Here is a 19,428-nt window from a genome sequence, read left to right as displayed (position 1 = left end):
TACCAGCTCCTCTCTTTCAGTTCTTTACACAGAACCTAATATGGTTGAATGTAGTCATCTCATTATATTATGGAACACCAGAAGTTCTTTCTGCCTCTTTGTATTTTGATACCTATTATCCAATCCCCCTCTATCCCTAGCTGCTTCCCTTCTCAGCCTCTAGTAATCACAGTTCTGTGTTCAGATCCATTATTTTCTTTCACTTCCACATGTGACAAGGACCAGGTGACATTTGTGTTCCTGCTTCTGGCTTATTTCAATTAATTTAATAATATTTTGTTCTTTTTTGAATCTAAATGAAGTTGCCCTGTCCATATTTTTCATTGATGGATAGCTAGATTGGTTTCAAATCCTGGCTGCAGTGAACTGTGTTATAGTGGCTGTGTTATGGGAAAATTGCTGTATCTTTGATATGCTCTTCTCCTTTCCTTCTAATAAAATTTCCTTATTCTATATAGCCAAGAGCAAGATAACTCTAAAATGGTAGGTCAATTTTTATCTTATTTTAAATTTTTGTTATTTATTTGAAAGAGTTACAATAGAGGTAGGGACACAGAGAGGTCCTCCATTAGCTGGTTCACTCTACAGATGACTACAAAGGCCAGAGCTATGCCATTCTGAAACCTGGAGACAGGAGCTTCCTCTGGGTCTCCCACATGGGTGCATGGGCCCAAGGACTTGGGCCATCTTCTACTGCTATCCCAGGAGATAGCAGAGAGCTGGATTGGAAGAAGAGCAGCTGGAACTAGAACTGGCACCCAAATGGGATGCTGGCCCCTCAGGCGCTGCACAACAGCGCCAGCCCAATTTTTATCCTTTTTAAGGAATGTCCATACTGTTCTGCATAACATCTGTACTAATTTGTGTTTTCACCCACCATATATGATGGTTTTCTTTTCCCATATGCTCTCTAGCATTTGTTATTTTTGATCATTTTGGCATAAAGATGATAGAGTATTGTTCATGTTTTTGTGTATTTTGAAATGAGTTAATTTGTTTATTAAATCTTTGTTTATTTGAAAAGTGGATTTAGAGAGAGGGGGAAAGACAGAGATAGCTTTCATCTGCTGGCTCACACCCCAGAGAGTTTCAACAGTTGAGCCTGGGGCATGCTGAAGTCAGGAGCTTCATCCAAGTCTCCCACATCAGTGACAAGGACCAAAGTCCTTCGTCCATCTTCTGCTGGTTTCCCAGGTGTTTAGCAGTGAGCTAAATTGGAAGTGGAGATTCCTAAACTCAAAGTGGAACTCACATGATATGCTGGCCTCACAGATTGCAGCTTACCCCACTTGGCCACAATGCCAGCCCCTCTATCAATTTAATTCCTCAAAAATAGCTCAGTAATGTTGGCATCTATCTTATTTTGTGTTTTCTCTGTTATTATTCAACTTATTGATGTCTTATTTGTCTTCACATTATTCCTCTCAATTGCTCTACCTGAGGTGAGTAGGGCTGCTGTGTTGCTTGAATGCAGTGCATGCTTTAGATTACTCATTTACTGAGTGCATGTCATTCACATAGCACTTCACCAAAAATTCTACTATGTCCCAAATCCTCCTCTAGGCACAGAATTCAGACCACTTTTCTCTTAGGCCTAGATCTTGCCTTTAACATACTATTTGGAATTTAGTAGCTCATGAAATCTGCAGACTGCATAAATGAATGAATATTTTGAGGGCTGTGTTTTTGTGGAGGAACTTCATAGGAGACCGAAGGAATAAAATAAATCTAAAGTATCCACAGTATACAGAATGTATACTATTTTACAAGCCACAGAGAAGAGGAAGAAGAAGGAAAGTAGTGAGACTAGAAAGTTTGTGGCAAGACTAACAGGCACTGGTCAAGAACTTAATAAGCCCATTAGGAAAGCAGTAAGGTTTCTATGTCTCCCCATAGGCTCTGTTCTCCAGAGGTGAACAGGGTCCTCTAAACCCACTTGCTGCACACACAAACACCTGAGTGTTGTATTCTCCCACAGGTGTTGGAGACTGATATGGTGTTCTGATTTATATTTACATAATGGCTAGTGACATCGGGCAAATTCACATGTTTTGACCATTTACATTTCTTCTGAGAAATGTCTATTCAGATCCTTGCCTGTTTCTTCACTGTATTTTTTGGAGATTTTACAATTCATGTAAATGTTCTGGAAATCTGTAAACATTCAGAGTTTTAATTTTTCCTGCCATCTGTTCATTGTATCTACACTCTGATGTTTACTTTGTTGTGAAAAGTATCTTAGTTGGATATACTCAAATGTCTCTGTTTTTATTTTTGTGACTATTGCTATTGGAATCTTACCCAAAAGCTATTGTCTGTTGACAATATTTAGAGTTTCCCTATGTTTACTTGGGTTTGGGTCTTATGATTAGATTTTTCATTCACTGTGAGTTCACTTTTACATAGTGTAAGAGATGTTGGAGTCTATTTTCAGGCTTCTACATTTGGATCATCAAGTTCCTCTGCACCACTTGTGAAAGAGATTCTTCTTTCTCCAGTTCATTTTAGTTCCTTTGTTAAATATGAGTTGCTGGTAGAAATTTGGGTTTATTTCTATGCTACCTAGTTTTTTCCATTGAACTATGTGTCTGTTATTATATCAGTGCTAACACTTCTTCTTTTTGTGTTTTTTTTTTTTTGCAGTTTATTTATTTATTTGAAAGGCAGAGTCACAGAGAGGTAGAGGCAGAGAGAGAGAGAGGTCTTCCATCCACTGGTTTACTCCCCAAATGGCCACAATGGCTGGAGCTGTGTTGATCTGAATCCAAGTGTCAGGAGCTTCTTCCAGGTCTCTATGCAGGTGCAGGGGCCCAAAGACTTTGGCCATTTTCTACCTTTTTCTCAGGCTATACCAGAGAGGGGTATAAGAAGCGGAGCAGCTGGGAAACATACTGGCACCCATATGAGATGCCGGCACTGCAGACGGTGACTTTACCTGCTTTGTCATAGTGCTGACCCCTGTAATATGTCTTAAAATATGGTGTGATGTCTCCAGCTTTTTTTTGTTTTATAATATTGCTTTAGATGTTAAGCATCTCTCATGTTTCTATATGAATTTTAGCATCATTTTTTCTAGCTCTGAGAAGAACATCGTTGGTATGTTGATTGGAATTGCATTGAATTTGCAAATTGCTTTTGGTAGTATGGATATTTTGATATTATTCTTCCCATTCACAAACATAAGTTTTCTGAGAGACTGTCAAAAAGCCTTGACAAAAATTGGACTTTATTACACAAAAATTCATCACTTTTTGGGATCATTTAAATCCATATTTTTGCACTAATATTTGATAAATAATGAAAGACTTTCTCTGAGCATTTTAGTAGGAGAAATTAAAATATATTTTTTTTTGACAGGCAGAGTGGACAGTGAGAGAGAGAGAGAGAGAAAGGTCTTCCTTTTGCCGTTGGTTCACCCTCCAATGGCCGCCGCGGCCGGCGCGCTGCGGCCGGCGCACCGCGCTGATCCGATGGCAGGAGCCAGGAGCCAGGTGCTTTTCCTGGTCTCCCATGGGGTGCAGGGCCCAAGCACTTGGGCCATCCTCCACTGCACTCCCTGGCCACAGCAGAGGGCTGGCCTGGAAGAGGGGCAACCGAGACAGAATCCGGCGCCCCGACCGGGACTAGAACCTGGTGTGCCGGCGCCGCTAGGCGGAGGATTAGCCTATTGAGCCGCGGCGCCGGCCAAAATTAAAATATTTATTTTATCAATTTCTTCAAATATTGTTTGGATGTGATATTCAAATATTGTTTAGAGCCATTGTCTGTATTCCCTCTAAATTACGATCTTTTTGCTTTTTGCCTGTTAAACTTGTCCCTTGATTCAACAACCCTTTTTAATGTAATGTAAGCTGAAAATGTCATTCCATAAGCTAAAAAAATGACAAAGAAGGAAAAAGAAGGGAGGGAGGTTGAGTATATAATTATGTTCTCCGAATTTTTTCTATAAACCATATTGAATCTTTTAAAAGCTAATTAAAATTAAAACTCTAAATTGGACCATTATGACCAATATTTAAAACAAGGGATTAAAAACTGTAGATGTCTTCAATTTTAATTATCATTCTTCTTTAGAATATCTGAAAGAAATCCAGTTTCTCACTTTGAAATATACCAGTGTGTTAGAATTCAGTATTAAATGACTTTGTTTAAAAGTGTTATTTAATCTATTGCTTTAAGTGGTAATACTATGGCGATTGTAAAACAAAATCCTTATCATTTTCCATAAAACAGAAAGGGCCTTTAAAACATCATCACTACAAATATTAAGAGACCTAAAATATAACATTCTTAAAACCCAAGTGATACCATTCAAAATTTTCAAATATGCAGGGATAGTTCATGTCAAGTAACTAAATAATTGTTAAGTGTGTATATGGAATAGCTTCTATAAATTCTTTTGGCAAGGGCTGGCACTGTGGCATAGTGGGTGAGGCTGCCACCTGCAGTGCTGGTATTCCATAGGGGCATCAGTTCAAGACCTGGCTGCTCCACTTCCTATCCAGCTCTCTGCTATGGCCTGGGAAACACTATAAAATGGTACAAGTCCTTGGGCCCCTGCAGCTGCATAGGAGACCAGGAAGAGGCTCCTGGTTCCTGCCTTCCAGTCAGCACAGCTCCAGCCATGGAGGCCAACTGTGGAGTGAACCAGTGAATGGAAGACCACTCTCTCTGCCTGTCCTTCTCTCTCTGTGTAATTCTGACTTTCAAATAATATAAATAAATCTTTAAAAAATTCTTTTGGCAAATAGATGAAGCTATTTGTTATACATTTCAAATAAATAGCAAACATACTAGAAAAATATATTGAATAAAATTTAAGCAACTCATAGCTATACACAGAAATTTCTCACCATAACAACATAGCAACCACTAAATTTCCAAACTTAATTTTCCACAACTTAGAATCTTTAACTCCAGAAGGAGTATGAAATTGACAGAACAGTGGCCTATGTATCAGGATACCTAATGCTAATATAGAATTATCCCTGCTACAACTTACCCATGTGGCCTTGAAGAATTCACTTTACTTCTCTGGGCCTTGGCATTTAGCATCCTCATGTGATAAAGGAGGCTTGGATAAGATCAGTTGTACTCTATCTTGAGACTTCAATGATCTCTCAGTTTCCAAACAGGCACCTTAGGGGAAAGTAAAATTTTAGATCAAAGCTTGCATTTTTAAATATAAATATATTTTAAATTGTTTCTACAACTAGTACAAAACAACACATTCAAATGTGTACCCTGCCACTTTTCAATATTTGGGAATAATTAATGCATCATTTTAGAGCATTGTCTTGAGGCCAGTGCTGTGGTGTAGCCAGTATAACCACTGCATGCAGTGTGGGCATCCCATATGGAGGCCGGTTCAAGTCCAGGCTACTCCACTTTCCATCCAGCTGTCTGCTATAGCCTGGGAGAGCAGTAGGAAATTGGCCCAAGTCCTTGGGCCCCTGAATCTGCATGGAAGACCCTGAAGAGGTCCTGGCTCCTGGCTTCAGATTGGCATATCTCTCATGTGTTAGGCCATCTGGGGAGAGAACCAACAGATGGAGAACCTCTCGCTCTCTCTCTTCCTCTTGTTCACTATCTGTGTAACTCTGACTTCCAAATAAATAAATAAATCAGAAAAGAAACCTGTTAAAGTGAAATGAACACTATAAGAAACAGTGACTTGATCAGCCCTCACCCTGACTGTTGATGAGCAGCTTAATATGTTATCCCTCTTAGTATTTTTTTGTTTGTTTGTTCTACTTAATACTTTTGGTTGAATACTGTAATCAATACACAATTCTTCTTAAGTGCTGTAACTTAACTGAAAAGTGATTGCTGTTAAATATAAGAGTGGGAATAAGAGAGGGAAGAGATGTGCAATTCCGGACATGCTCAAGCTGACTTACCTCAAACAGTAGAGTTAGAAACATACCAGGGGATTCGAATTCAATCCCATCGAGGTGGCATGTACCAATGCCATCTCACTAGTCTCAGTGATCAATTTCTGTTCACAATTGATCGTAATGATAGGACTAAGAACCAAAGGGATCACATAAACAAGAATAGTGTCTGCAAATACTAGCTGATGGAATCAAAAAGGGAGAGAATGATTCAACATGGGAAGTGAGATACACAGCAGAACCATAGAATGGCAGATGTCCTAAACAGCACACTGCACTGATCCAAAGCCAGGAGCCAGGTGCTTCCTCCTGGTCTCCCATGCAGGTGCAAGGCCCAAGCACTTGAGCCATCCTCCACTGCACTCCTGGGCCATAGCAGAGAGCTGGACTGGAAGAGGAGCAACTGGGACAGAATCTGGCGCTCCCACCAGGACTAGAACTCGATGTGCCTGCGTCGCAGGTGGAGGATTAGCCTATTGAGCCATGGGTCCTGCCTCCAATACGTCTTAACCTAGGATGCAACTAAATTTAACAAGGATACTAAATAGGAATTTTAGAAGAATTCCAAAATATATATCAGAATAAAAATAAATACTTTACTTGGTACATCTCTTTTTAACTATACTATTGTCTAAATTTCCAATTGTCAGATGTACTAAAAAAATCCCAGAAGCAGCAGGGTTGGTCCAACATGATGAAGAATAAAATAAAGATTTTCAGTTACAACTTGCCTAGAGAAAATGAGAATTCGCAGATCCCAGATTAAAATAGCCAAGAAGGCCCAATAAAGAAAACTCAATGTCTTCATACACTAACATTTATTACCTCAGATTTATTTAACAAAAAGGTGATTATTCCTGCTATATACCATTAGGTAGCCCAATTTTACATGCTAAATCCAGTAAAAAAAAAAAGCACCTCATGATATATTACTAAAATCATATTGCTGTATACCATCCACCATGTCCACTGTACCTTATACCTAATGTTAACAGATCTGATGAAAATCAGTAGATAAATGATGTGTCTTAACCAAGTGTGGGAAATGTGTTTTGTTCCAAGTTTTTCCAAAAACCCCTGAGTCTCAGTTTGCCTTCACCTTGAAAAGACACTTCTGAGGTTTACTAATCAGTCCAGCTTCTTTGGGCCTCCCTCCAATGAAAGGGGCCAAAATCCATCAAAATAAACTCTAGGCACTGTCCTTGTGCTCCCAGTGACTTTATCACTCTAGGGGCTCACAAACCTTCTAAATTCTTTAGATCACCTGTGATGTTCATTAGTTCTCAAAGACTATGATGCAAGTAATTTCCCCTCTTGGAATCTTGTTATTAACTGTGCTGTATGAGAAATGAAGTCTCCTACACACCTTGTGCTTATGATTCTCCAAACCATGTTGCCTGCTAGGACTTTGGCCATGAATATAGGATAGCAATACCTGAACATGATTACTGAGATCTCCTTAATAAAGGATAGACTGGGGCCAGCACTGTGGTGCAGTGGTGTAATCCTTTACCTGCAGTGCTGGCACCCCATATGAGCACCAGTTCTAGTCCCCATTTCTCCTTTTCCTATCCAGCTCTCTGCAATAGCCTGGGAAAGCAGTAGAAGCTGTTCCAAGTGCTTTGGTCCCTGCCAAAATGTGGGAGACCTGGAAGCTCCTAGCTCAGATTGGCCCAGCTGCAGACATTGCAGTCATTAGGGGAGTAAATGAGCATATGGAAGACCTTTCTCTCTGTCTCTTCCTCTCACTGTCTGTAAGTACACCTGTCAAATACATAAATAAAAACTTTATACATATATTTACATTTATTTACATATATTTATGTATATAAATATATTCATATATAAAATATATTATAATTTATCTTATAATATATTATATAATTTATTATAATTATTATATATATAATTATATGTATATATACTATTGAGATGACTTCAGTAGCCAGAGTGTGGCCGTGTTGAAGCCAGGAGCTTCATCTCCGATGTGTGTGGCAGCATCCCAGGCACTTGGACCATCTTTCACTGCTTGTTCAATCCATTGGTAAGAAGCTGGATCAGAAATAAATATGTACTTATTTATAAAAAATAAATTTATATATAATAATTATATATTATATATTTATAATAATTATATGTAATTATATACTATGTATAGAAATATATAATATATTATATATCATAATATATAAATATATATATGATGGACCAAAATGTGGCATTCTCCATTTGGCAGAAGGGACAGGCTCCAATATCTATTGTCTGTGTCAGTATGTCAGTATAATGCAGGAGGTAACCCCTCTACCAAATAAGAAAAGCTATTTCAGTTCAGCTGGACATCATTCTGCTGACTGTTGGCCTTATTACTGTTAGTCTGGGTGCTTTCATTGGTTGCAATCCAGAGACCCAATTTTCACATAGATATAAACATCAGCAAATATGAAAATTTGGTAACAAAAGCTTAAACTGAGAGTTATGATTAATAACTATTTTAACAAAATTTCTCAGAACCCATCTAATCCAAACCTTGGACAATTGGGAGCTGTTGTACTTGGCCCACCCATAATTGAAATGGATTCTAAATCCTTCAACTGCAAGGAGAGTATCATAGACATTAATGCTCCAAACAGATCCAGTTCTCTGCTAATGTGTCTGGAAAAGCAGCACAGGGTGACTCAAATATTGGGGCTCCTGCACCCATGTGAGAGACCTGGAAGAAGCCCCTGGCTCCTGATATCAGTCTGGCCTAGCCACAGTCACTGCAGCCATTTGAGGAGGGAACAAACCAGGAGGAAGATCCATCTCTCCCACTCTCTCTTTCTAGTGCTGCCTTTCAAATTCATAAATAGATCTTTAAGAAAATAGATCACTTCAATAAATTTGTCATTGCTGTCATGATGACTTTTACTACCTTAAGTTCTTTTTCAAAAGATTTATTTATTGGAAAGGCAGAAAGAGGAGCTGGTGGTTGTGGTGCAGTGGACAAATCCGCAATCTGTTACATTGGCATCCTGTATGTGCACCAGTTCAAGTACCAGCTATTCCATTTCTGATCCAGCTCCTTACCAATGGACTGAAAAAGCAGGGAAAGATGGCCCAAGTGGCTGGGATGCTGCCACGCACATCAGAGGAAAAGCTCCTGGCTTCAACCTGGCCACACTCTGGCTATTAAAGTCATCTCAAAAATGAATTAGGTGGTGGAAGATTTCTGTCTCTCCCTCTCTCTGTAACTCTTTCAAATAAGTAATTAAATATTTTAATATGATAAAAAAGGCATAGAGACACAGAGACAAAGAGAGAAGGAAAGAGAAGCAGAGAGATATCCCATCTGCTGGTTCACTTTCTATATGGCTACAACTGTGCAAGACCAGGTTCTCAAGTCCCCATTTAGGTTACAGTTTTCCAAATTAGATGACAGGAAGGAAAGAATTTGAGCTATTATCCATTTCTTCCCAGGGATATTAACAAGAAATTGATTTGGAAGTGGAGTACCCAAAACTCAGATTAGCACTGCAATATAGGATGTGGGCATCTGTTGTGACTGCTACAAATTGGAAATCCTAGAGGAAAAATCAACAGATTCCTGGACATACACAATATACCAAAATTAAGTCATGAAGACACATAGAAAAGCTAAACAAATCAAAAATCAAGACAGAGATTGGATGAGTAATAAAGACCCTCCCAACAAAGAAAATCCAGGATCAGACAGCCTCACTATTGAATTCTACAGGACGTTTAAAGAACTAATTCCAATTATTCTCAAACTATTCAACACAATTGAACGAGAGACAATCCTCTCAAACTCCTTCTATTAATCCTGCATCACCTTAATTCTTCAACTAGAAAAAGATACAGTGGAGAGAGAGTACTATAGAAAAATATCCCTGATGGGGGCCAGTGCCATAGCACACTGGGTTGATCCTCCACCCGTGGAGCCGGCATCACATATGGGTGCCATTTCTGGTCCCGGTTGCTCCTCTTCCAGTCCAGCTTTCTGCTCCTCTTCCAGTCCAGCTTTCTGCTCTGGACTGGGAGGGCAGTGGAGGATGGCCCAAGTGCCTGGGTCCCTGCACCCACTTGGGTGACCAGGGAGATGCTCCTAACTCTGGCTTCCAATTGGGCAAGCACCACCTGTTGGGCCATATGGAGAATAAACAAGCAGATAAAATACTTATGTCTCTCTGCCTCTGCCTCTGCCTCTCCCTATAAGTAACTCTACCTTTCAAATAAATAATTCTTTGGAAAAAGTCAACAAACAATAAAGGCTGGTGGAGAGGGAGAGAAAAAGGTCCCCTAACCCACTGTTGGTGGGAACGAAGCTAGTACAGCCATTATGGAAGGCAGTATCAAAGTTCCTCAGAAATCTGAAAACAAACATACCATATGATCCTGCCACCTGACTCCCGTGAATTTATCCACATGAAATGAAAAAGAATATACATAGTCATGAGTTATCTGTACCCTCATGGTTAATATAGTTCAATTCACAATAGCTAACATGGAATCAACCCAGATGTACATCAACTGGTGACTGTAAAAAGAATATGAGCTATATATGCAGTGTAAAATACTATTCAGCCATAATTGAGAATGAAATCCTATCTTTTGTAACTAAATGGATGAATTGGAAACAAGTATGCTTCATGAAAGAAGCCAGTCCCCAAAAGACATATACCATATGTTTTCTCTGACTGGTGGTAATTAATATATATAGACAACAAAAAGTAGCATATGAGTTAAATTGACATTTTGAGATTTGAGTATTGCTCATAGCACTTTTCTGTACTCTTTGATAGAGTATACAACATATACTCATTGATATTTCTGCTGCTATTTGCTGAATTCTTTATTTTGTAGAGGGTTAAAGCTTGTGATTCTAAAATAAAATCAAAGCATGCAGCTGTCAAAATTAAAAGAAAATAAGGCCGGCGCCGCGGCTCACTAGGCTAATCCTCCGCCTAGCGGCGCCGGCACACCAGGTTCTAGTCCTGGTCAGGGCGCCGGATTCTGTCCCAGTTGCCCCTCTTCCAGGCCAGCTCTCTGCTGTGGCCAGGGAGTGCAGTGGAGGATGGCCCAAGTGCTTGGACCCTGCACCCCATGGGAGACCAGGATAAGTACCTGGCTCTTGCCATCGGATCAGTGCAGTGCACTGGCCGCAGCGCGCTGGCTGTGGCGGCCATTGGAGGGTGAACCAACGGCAAAGGAAGACCTTTCTCTCTGTATCTTTCTCTCACTGTCCACTCTGCCTGTCAAAAAAATAAATAAAAATAAAAAAAATAAAAGAAAATAAAACAAGAAGGAGGGAGTTGGAGATATGAGACCAAGGGAATATAGGATAGGAAATTATCAGTTTGCTCTTCAATCTGTATATATAAATTACATGAAATTTGTTCACTTAATATGCATTTAAAAAGATAATCTTAACATTGGAAGAAAAAGACCTGAGATCAGTGTTTTCTGGATTACCACTAATAAAATTTAGTCTTCATTTATGTCTGACCATATTTAATTTCTTATTTATTTATTTTATAAGAAAATAAACATCACCATTCCTAACAAGTCCATCCTGCTTCATCCATATCTATCAGTTTCACTATACTACTAATTTCTCATGAACTTAAATCCATATCATCTTAAAGAGATGCAATGTGGGGCTGGCGCTGTGGCATAGCAGATAAAGTTGCTGCCTGCAGTGCTGGCAAGCCATATGGGTGCCAGTTCAAGTCACGGCTGCTCCACTTCTGAACCAGCTCTCTGCTATGGCCTGGGAAAGCAGTAGAAGGTGGCCCAAGTCCTTGGGGCCTTGCACACATGTGAAAGACCCTGAAGAAGCTCCTGGCTTTGGATCAACACAGACCAGCCATTGCGGCCAACTGGGAGTAAACCAGCAGTTGGAAGACGTCTCTGTCTCTGTCTGTCTGTCTGTCTCTCTCTCTCTACCTTTCCTCTATTTGTGCAACTCTTTCAAATAAATAAATAAATCTTTAAGAAAAAAACCTGATTCATGTTATTATTTATGTGTTTTTGAGGCTTTGCAGATGTTGATTACATGTGCCATGAAAACCCATCAAAATGCAAATCCTATAAGAGGCAACTCTATGTGCACTAAACTGGTAAAATCCAGTGCATGTGTTGAGAAAAACACACTAGCAATACATTTCAAAAAGCTGTGAAATATTATAAGTGGCTGTCAAAGAGCTAAAAATCTGACAATGACTCATTCTGTCATTTATTTATACATAATGCTGAGAAAATCAGAAGTATTTGTTAAAACTTCTGCTAAAATGCACTAGATTTATAATTTTTAAATACATCTTTCCTAGATGTAATGCAGTCCTGTGCTACTTTAGAGTATCAGAAATTTAAAATGTTGGACTGGTGCTGTGGTGGAGCAGGTTAACACCCTGGACTGAGGCACCAGCATCCCATATGGGGGCCGGTTCAATACTCAGCTGCTCCACTTCTGATTCTGCTCTCTGCTATGGCCTGGGAAAGTAGAAGATGGCCCAAGTCCTTGAGCCCCTGTACCCATCTGGGAGACCTGGAACTAGCTCCTGGCTCCTGGCTTTGGATCAGCACAGCTCTGGCAGTTGCAATCAATTAGGGAGTGAACATCAGATGGAAGACCTCTCTCTTTCTCTCTGGCTCTCCTCTCTGTCTGTAACTTGACTTGTACATAAATGAATAAATAAATCTTCAAAAAATTAAGAAATTTAAAATATGAAAGGTTTTTAAAAAATGTATTTCTTTATTGTGAGGCAGAGTTACAGATATAGAGAGGAAGAGAAAGAGAGGTCTGCTATCCACTGGTTCACCCCTAAATGGCCAGAATGGCTGGAGCTGGGCCAATCTGAAGCCAGAAGTCAGAAGTCAGCAGCTTCCTCCAGGTCTCTCACATGGGTGCAGGGGCCCAAGCACTCAGGGCATATTCAACTGCTTTCCTGGGCCATTAGAAAAGAGCTGGATTGGAAGTGCAGGAGCAGGGACTCAAACTGGTGCCCATGTGGGATGCTGGTGCTGCAGGTGGATGCTTAATCTACTATGCCACAGAGTGGGCCCAGGGAAAGGTTTTAGGAAGACATCTTTCATGTAGACTAGGCTGCAATATTGCAAGGTAAGGTTTAGCTTTTATTTCCACACATCAGTATTCATCTTTTAGCAACTATAAATACTGAATATCATACATATAGACATAAATATAGGTAACTGCAGATTTTGTTGTCATTCTTTCTAATTCTCTTTTTAATGTCTGCTAATAGGCCCTCTTATGGATTATTATATTGATGTTACCTGTACACAACCATCAGGCATTTCCACTGTTGAATGTGTTTATGTGTACAGGTAGTTTTGTTTGTGTGTACATGAATGCACATTTGATGGAGATAGAACTGACACTAATACTGTGAGAAATCCTAACGCTGATTTCAAACTTTCTGTCCTCCGCAAAGATGGCTGTCACTGAAGCAGACCACAAGGCCCCTTTTGCTGTTGTGGACTGAAATGTGCCTCCCTAAAACTCAAACACTGAAGTGCTAACCACCAACATGACTCTACCTGAAGAAAGTGCTTTTAAGCAGATCAAATGATAGATGTGTCTGTCACATCGGAGAAAGACTTCTGGAAAAATCGAGCCTATTAGCACCTTGATCTGATATTTTCAAGCTCTACAACTCTGAGAAGTAAAATTCCATGATTTACATCATATTCTCTGTGGTATTTTCTTAGCAAATTAATATATCCTCATTTCTGCCAGCATTTTCTACTGTCATTTAGAAGGTCCTAGTGATTAGCAGAGAAATATAGAAAATAAAAACTATGATTTTATATTACCAAGTATCTACTAACACAAAAAGATATCCCAGAAGCCACCTACTACCATCCTCCAGGACCCAGAAAAAAAACAGAAATGAGTCAAGTTGCAGGGCAGTAGAAAAAAGTGAATAATGAAAGATCACAGCAGAAGTAAATAAGGAAGGGTTTGGTGCTGTGGTGTAGTGGGTTAAAGCCTTGACCTGCTGTGCATGCATCCCATATGTTGCTGCTAGGAGACCAGGTGCTCCACTTCCAATCCAGCTCCCTACTAATGCACCTGGGAAATCATTGGAAGATGGCCTATGTTCTTGGGTGCTGGCACCCACATGAGAGACTTGGAAGAAGCATCTGGCCTTTCAAATAAATAAATAAATCTTATAAAAAGTAGAAGCAGTGTTAGCACTGTTGGAAAAACAGACACATAGTTCAATGGAAAAGAATAGGCATCTGAAATAAACCAACTTTTCTACAGGCAACTCCTATTTAACAAAGGAAAGAAAACAAACAGGAGAAAGAAGAACCCCTTTAGCAAATGGTTTAAAGGAAAGTGATTATCCATATGTAGAAGCCTGAAAAGATACCCCAACACCTCATACACTATGTAAAAGCAACTCAAGGTGAATTAAAAGTCTAAATATAAAACCAAAAACTAAGTAAACATATGAGAAACTGTAAAACATTAGCATAGACAACAGTTTTGGGTAAGATTCCAAAAGCACAAGTCACAAAAATAAAATATACAAAGTTGAGCATATCAAATTAAGATACACCTTCACAACAAGGTAATCAACAGAGTGAGGATACAATGGACAGAATAGCAGGAAACATTGAAAACTCTGACTATGACAAAAGATTGCTAGCCAGAACATACATATATAGAACTGGAAAAACTCCAAACAAGAAGCAAAATGTACAGTTCAGAAATGGAGAATTATCAAAATAGATGTTTCTCAGAAGAGGAAATCTCAATGGTCAAGACATAGATGAACATGCCCAATATCACTAGCCATTAGGGAAATGTAAATCAAAACCAATAGCAGACTCCATCTGTGGGAGAAGACAATGCTTGGGTTTTCATTTGTGCAACAAGTGGGTTTAGAGGACCCTGTTCACCATTAGAGGGCAGAGTCTACATGGAAGTAAAGAAACCTTAATGTTTTCCTAATGGGCTTGTTAAATTCTTGTCCAGTGCCTATTTCCTTTGCCACAAACTTTCCAGTCTCACTATTTCCTTCTTCTTCCTCTTCTCTGTGGCTTGAAAAACAGTATACCTTCTATATACAGAGGATACTTTTGTTTTGTTTTATTCCTTCTGTCTCATGATGTTCCTCTAAGAAATCACAACCCTCCAAGTATTCATTAATTTATGCAGTCTGTAGTTTTCATGGGCTACTACATGGCAAAGTACTAGGTTAAAGGAAAGGTTTAGGTCAGGGACTGAGCAAAGGTCACAATGATGTAGCCATTGGGGAAATGAACATGATGGAAGACCTCTCTCTCTCTCTCTCTCTCTCTCTCTGCCTCTCCTTCTCTCTCTGTTTAACTCTGATTTTCAAATAAATAAATAAATCTTTAAAAACTAACTAAATATATATACTAATAACTTGGTGGCAACACGTTTCTATCAGAACATGTGAAGCACTCAAACACAGTTTGTCCCAGAAAGTCAGCCATAGTTTTCAAGGGCACATCTTCTACTCCACTTGTTGACATCTCTGTGGGGGGTAAGGGGCACTTATTTCTTCCCCTCTTCTTTCTTACCACTCTCACAGTTATAACTTCTATCGATGCTTCCACAGACCAGTCTCTATGAAATTGTAGAACTAATATCCTCCCATGTCAAAAATGTATGGGTTTAAACACAGAACCCAAAATAAGACAAGGAACTGGCCTTCTTAATTACACAGTGTGGAAAGTAAGATTCTCAGTGGATCACTGGGTAACTGTAAAGTACTGGGCAGAGAAAAACTGTTACTTATCTGTATTTATGATGCTGTAATTCTCCACTTTATGCAAACTCAGATTAAAAGAGCTACCGTTAGTGGGCAGCACTGTTGCATAGTGGGTAAAGCTACTGCCTGCAATGTCAGCATCCTATATGGGTGCCGGTTGGGATCCTGGCTGCTGCACTTCCCATCCAGCTCTCTGCTGTGGCCTGGGGAAACAGTGGAAGATGGCCCAAATCCCTCATCTCCTGCACCCACCTATGAGACCTGGACAAAGCTCCTGGCTTCTGGTTTTGGATTCACACAGCTCCAGCCATCTATCTCTGCTTCTACCACTCTGTAACTCTGCCTTTCAAATAAATAAATAATTATTTTAAGAAACAGCTTCATCCCAGAAGAAGCTCCTGGCTACAGGCTTCAGACTGGCACAGCTCCAGCTGTTGCTGCCATTTGGGGAGGGAACCATCGGATGGAAGACATCTCTCTCTTTCTCTCTCTCTCTTCTCTCCCTCTCTCTCTTTCTCTCCTCTCACTGTGTAACTCTTTCAAATGAATAAATAAATCTTTAAAAAAGTAGCTCCAGTTATTGACAACACAGTAGACTTGCATTAATTTTAGTTCCCTTCTTATTTTGCAAAGGAATCAGTGGCAGGTCAAAACAGTTGACAGCCTTGCTAACAGGAGAAGAGATAGCTGAAGACAGAAAATGAAAAGCAGCCAAATACATCATCAAAGAAAGAGAAGTGGACCACATCCAACACAAACCTTTAAAAGTGGATGCTCACAATTAACGAGTGAAACAGCTGCCCACTGAAATCTTGTCTAGGGAGGGAAGATGTCCTAAGTTCTGCTTCTGTAAACTCCAGTCAAAAATCTGTCCTAATAAATCTGTCCCTGGCATCACTTTTGCAAACATACTGGACCCACTGACCATTGGAAATGTGGTCCTAAGTCATGTAGGCTGCCATTTAAACCCACCAATGCTGTAACAGCTAAGAAACTTGAATTTGATGCTCAATTCTCAGGAAATCATTCCAGCTGAGCCTAGGGCCATTAATAGAAACTCCTTGGATCCTCCACTGTCTCTGTGCCTGTTTGAAAGAAGGGAGTTTTCCCACCCCAGGTTTCTGGAACACCTTCAAATTCCACATTGGAAAAGTCTGATAATTAATACTTGAGAGGGATCAATGCACAAAGCAGCTATTCACGCTTCACACTGCTCCCCACCAGGAAGATGAGGTGCAAGATGAGAGCAGTGGGGCAGATCCTAGTCAGATCCTCCTTCCCACCCCTCTGCTGCCCCAGGCTCCTTGCTGAAGGCCATCCTGCCCCACCCTGCAGGAACCAGCCCAGGAAACATCAAGAGACCTGGCCAGACTGCATTCTGAGACCACCCACAGTGGGAACCCAGATTATTGACTGTGGAGATCAGGAGTCTTTCCACCTTCCTTCCCTGTGTGTGCAGGTTTCCAGAATGCTAACCTCTCTCTCCGGTAATCACTAAATAAAGTGCATTAGGGACAGTTTGGGTGAGGTTCTGCAGGAGAGAGTCCAGGCGCTGGGTGCCTGTGAAGCAGAGTTGGGAGACAGAACAGCCCGGGTCCCAGCCCTGACCTCAGGGGAAGCTGCCATGATCACTGGTGCCCTGGCATGCACTGTCTCCCACATGGGTCCCTGCCCCTTCCTGCACGTCAAACCTACAGCAGAAAGTCCCTGGAGCATGTACCCTTTCTTCAGGACACACAGGGAGCGATGCTGGGAGTGCGGGTAGAGATTCCCTGGTACATGGGACCCACAGGTGAATGATGAAGAGGGAAGAAGCAGCAGGAGGCAGGCTCGGGGTGAGCACTCGGAAACTGCCTGGGATCGCACGTGCAGAGCAGGAGATGCAATAAATGCCAGAGAAGGAGCAGCACAGCCCCCAGGGCTGACCCTGATCAGGGAATGAACTCCCTCTGGTCCAACTCAGAGCCCCAGGGACTGGCTGTAGCAGGGGCATGTGCACAGGCATTCCGAAGGCAGAATAGGTCGGAGCTCCTGGGAACTCTGGGAAATGGAGTCCAGGCCACATCATCCATAGAGACACCAGCTGGCCCTCCCAAAGGCTGCAGTCAGGGGTGGGTGCCCACAACCAGAAGGCCTTTGCTTTTGTTAAGTCCCTCCTTCCTTTCCTTCCCCCCCCAAAATCTCAGGGATCAGTTGCTGTTCTTCCTTTCCTGAATCAAATCTGAAAGAGTGACACTCACTGCTGCTAACTGACCCCAAATCCTGGCTCCCTCATAACCTCTGTCTCTTCCGGAAAAATCTTATTTACTACTTTGGCCCTAGAAATCATAAATGACTATGATAGAATGTAACTTTTAACAGAGGTGTAGAAGGCATGGTTTAATATCCAGTTTTGAGAATACAATTTTCATTTGTGTTTTATTGATGTTTATAGTTCTTTTAAGATTTATTGATTTATTTGGAAGTCAGAGTTACAGAGAAGGAGAGGAAGAGAGGGAGAGAGAGAGGTTTTCCATCTGCTGGTTCACTCCCCAATTGGCAGCAGTACCACAGCGCAGACCCCTTAAAGTTCTTTTCAAATCATTTTACACTGTCTTTTTATTCATCTATTACAGAGATAGAAGAATGGACACAGAGCTAACATAGCTGAGTATTCAAGGAGACAGGTTAAGGGGTTAAATGCCTTATATCATGTCAGTTATACCTTAGATTAATTCTGGGGATAGTATTACATGGAGTTTACAAAGTAGAAACTGAATGGAAAGAGCTTAGAAAAATACGGTGTTTTTTAATATCATTAAAAAGTCTAAGATAAAGGCTAATCAAGGGGCCAGCACTGTGGCATAGCAGGTAAAGCTACTGCCAGCATGGACATTCCATATGGGTGGAGGTTGAGTCCCGGCTACACTGCCTTCGATCCAACTCACTGCTATGGCCAGGGACAGCGGTGGAAGATGGCCCAAATCCTTGGGCAGCTGCATCTGTGTGGGAGACCCAGAAGAAGCTCCTGGCTCTAGCATCGGATCAGTATAGCTCCAGCCATTGTGACCAATTGGTGAGTGAACCAAAAGATGGAAGATGTCCCTCACTCTCTCTCTCTCTCCCCTTCTACTCTGTGTAACTCTGACTTTCAAATAAATAAATAAATATTTTTTGGAGAGCCAATCATCATATAATACTAGCTTAAAGATGTTTCTTTTGTCTTGGGTCTCAGTTTTTAAAATCTGATTTCTCAAAGAGAAAAAATGTGAGAGAGATGAAGAGTACCTACAAAAATAATTTACTGTAATTTTTTACTTTAATAATTTACTGTATGATGTACTGTAATTTACTGTAATAATGTACTGTAAAGAACCACATAGGATTATAACTTGTCTAGAAAACAAAGGAGATTCAAAGTTGCTATTATTTCATGGTTATTTCTTGTTATTTTTAATATCAAGATAGTATATAAATATTATGCACTTCTAGGTATTTGTGTGTTGTTTGGTATGTTTTATTTTTTAAGCACAAATTCAAAGAGATAACTAGATAACATGGAGTTCTGTGTTTCTGATTACTTCTCTCAATTAGAGATCATGGGATTAGAGTTGGTGCTAGATTAAGAATGCTTCAATCTTTATCCACTGACTTCACACCAGCATTTACTATGTTAAACAATATTCTTTGGGTAGATGGCTCTTTCTTGCCAGACTATAAACTTCATGGGGTCTAGAAACATATTTGTTTTGACACTAAAACTCAGCATCTTGACAGTCAGTCTTTTA

Source organism: Oryctolagus cuniculus, chromosome 20 (assembly GCF_051225735.1).
Source record: "Oryctolagus cuniculus isolate XC-2025 breed Fujian yellow rabbit chromosome 20, ASM5122573v1, whole genome shotgun sequence".
In the NCBI taxonomy this organism is placed as follows: Eukaryota; Metazoa; Chordata; class Mammalia; order Lagomorpha; family Leporidae; genus Oryctolagus; species Oryctolagus cuniculus.
The sequence above is the reverse complement of the archived record's forward strand: the minus strand, read 5'-3'. Positions refer to the sequence as shown.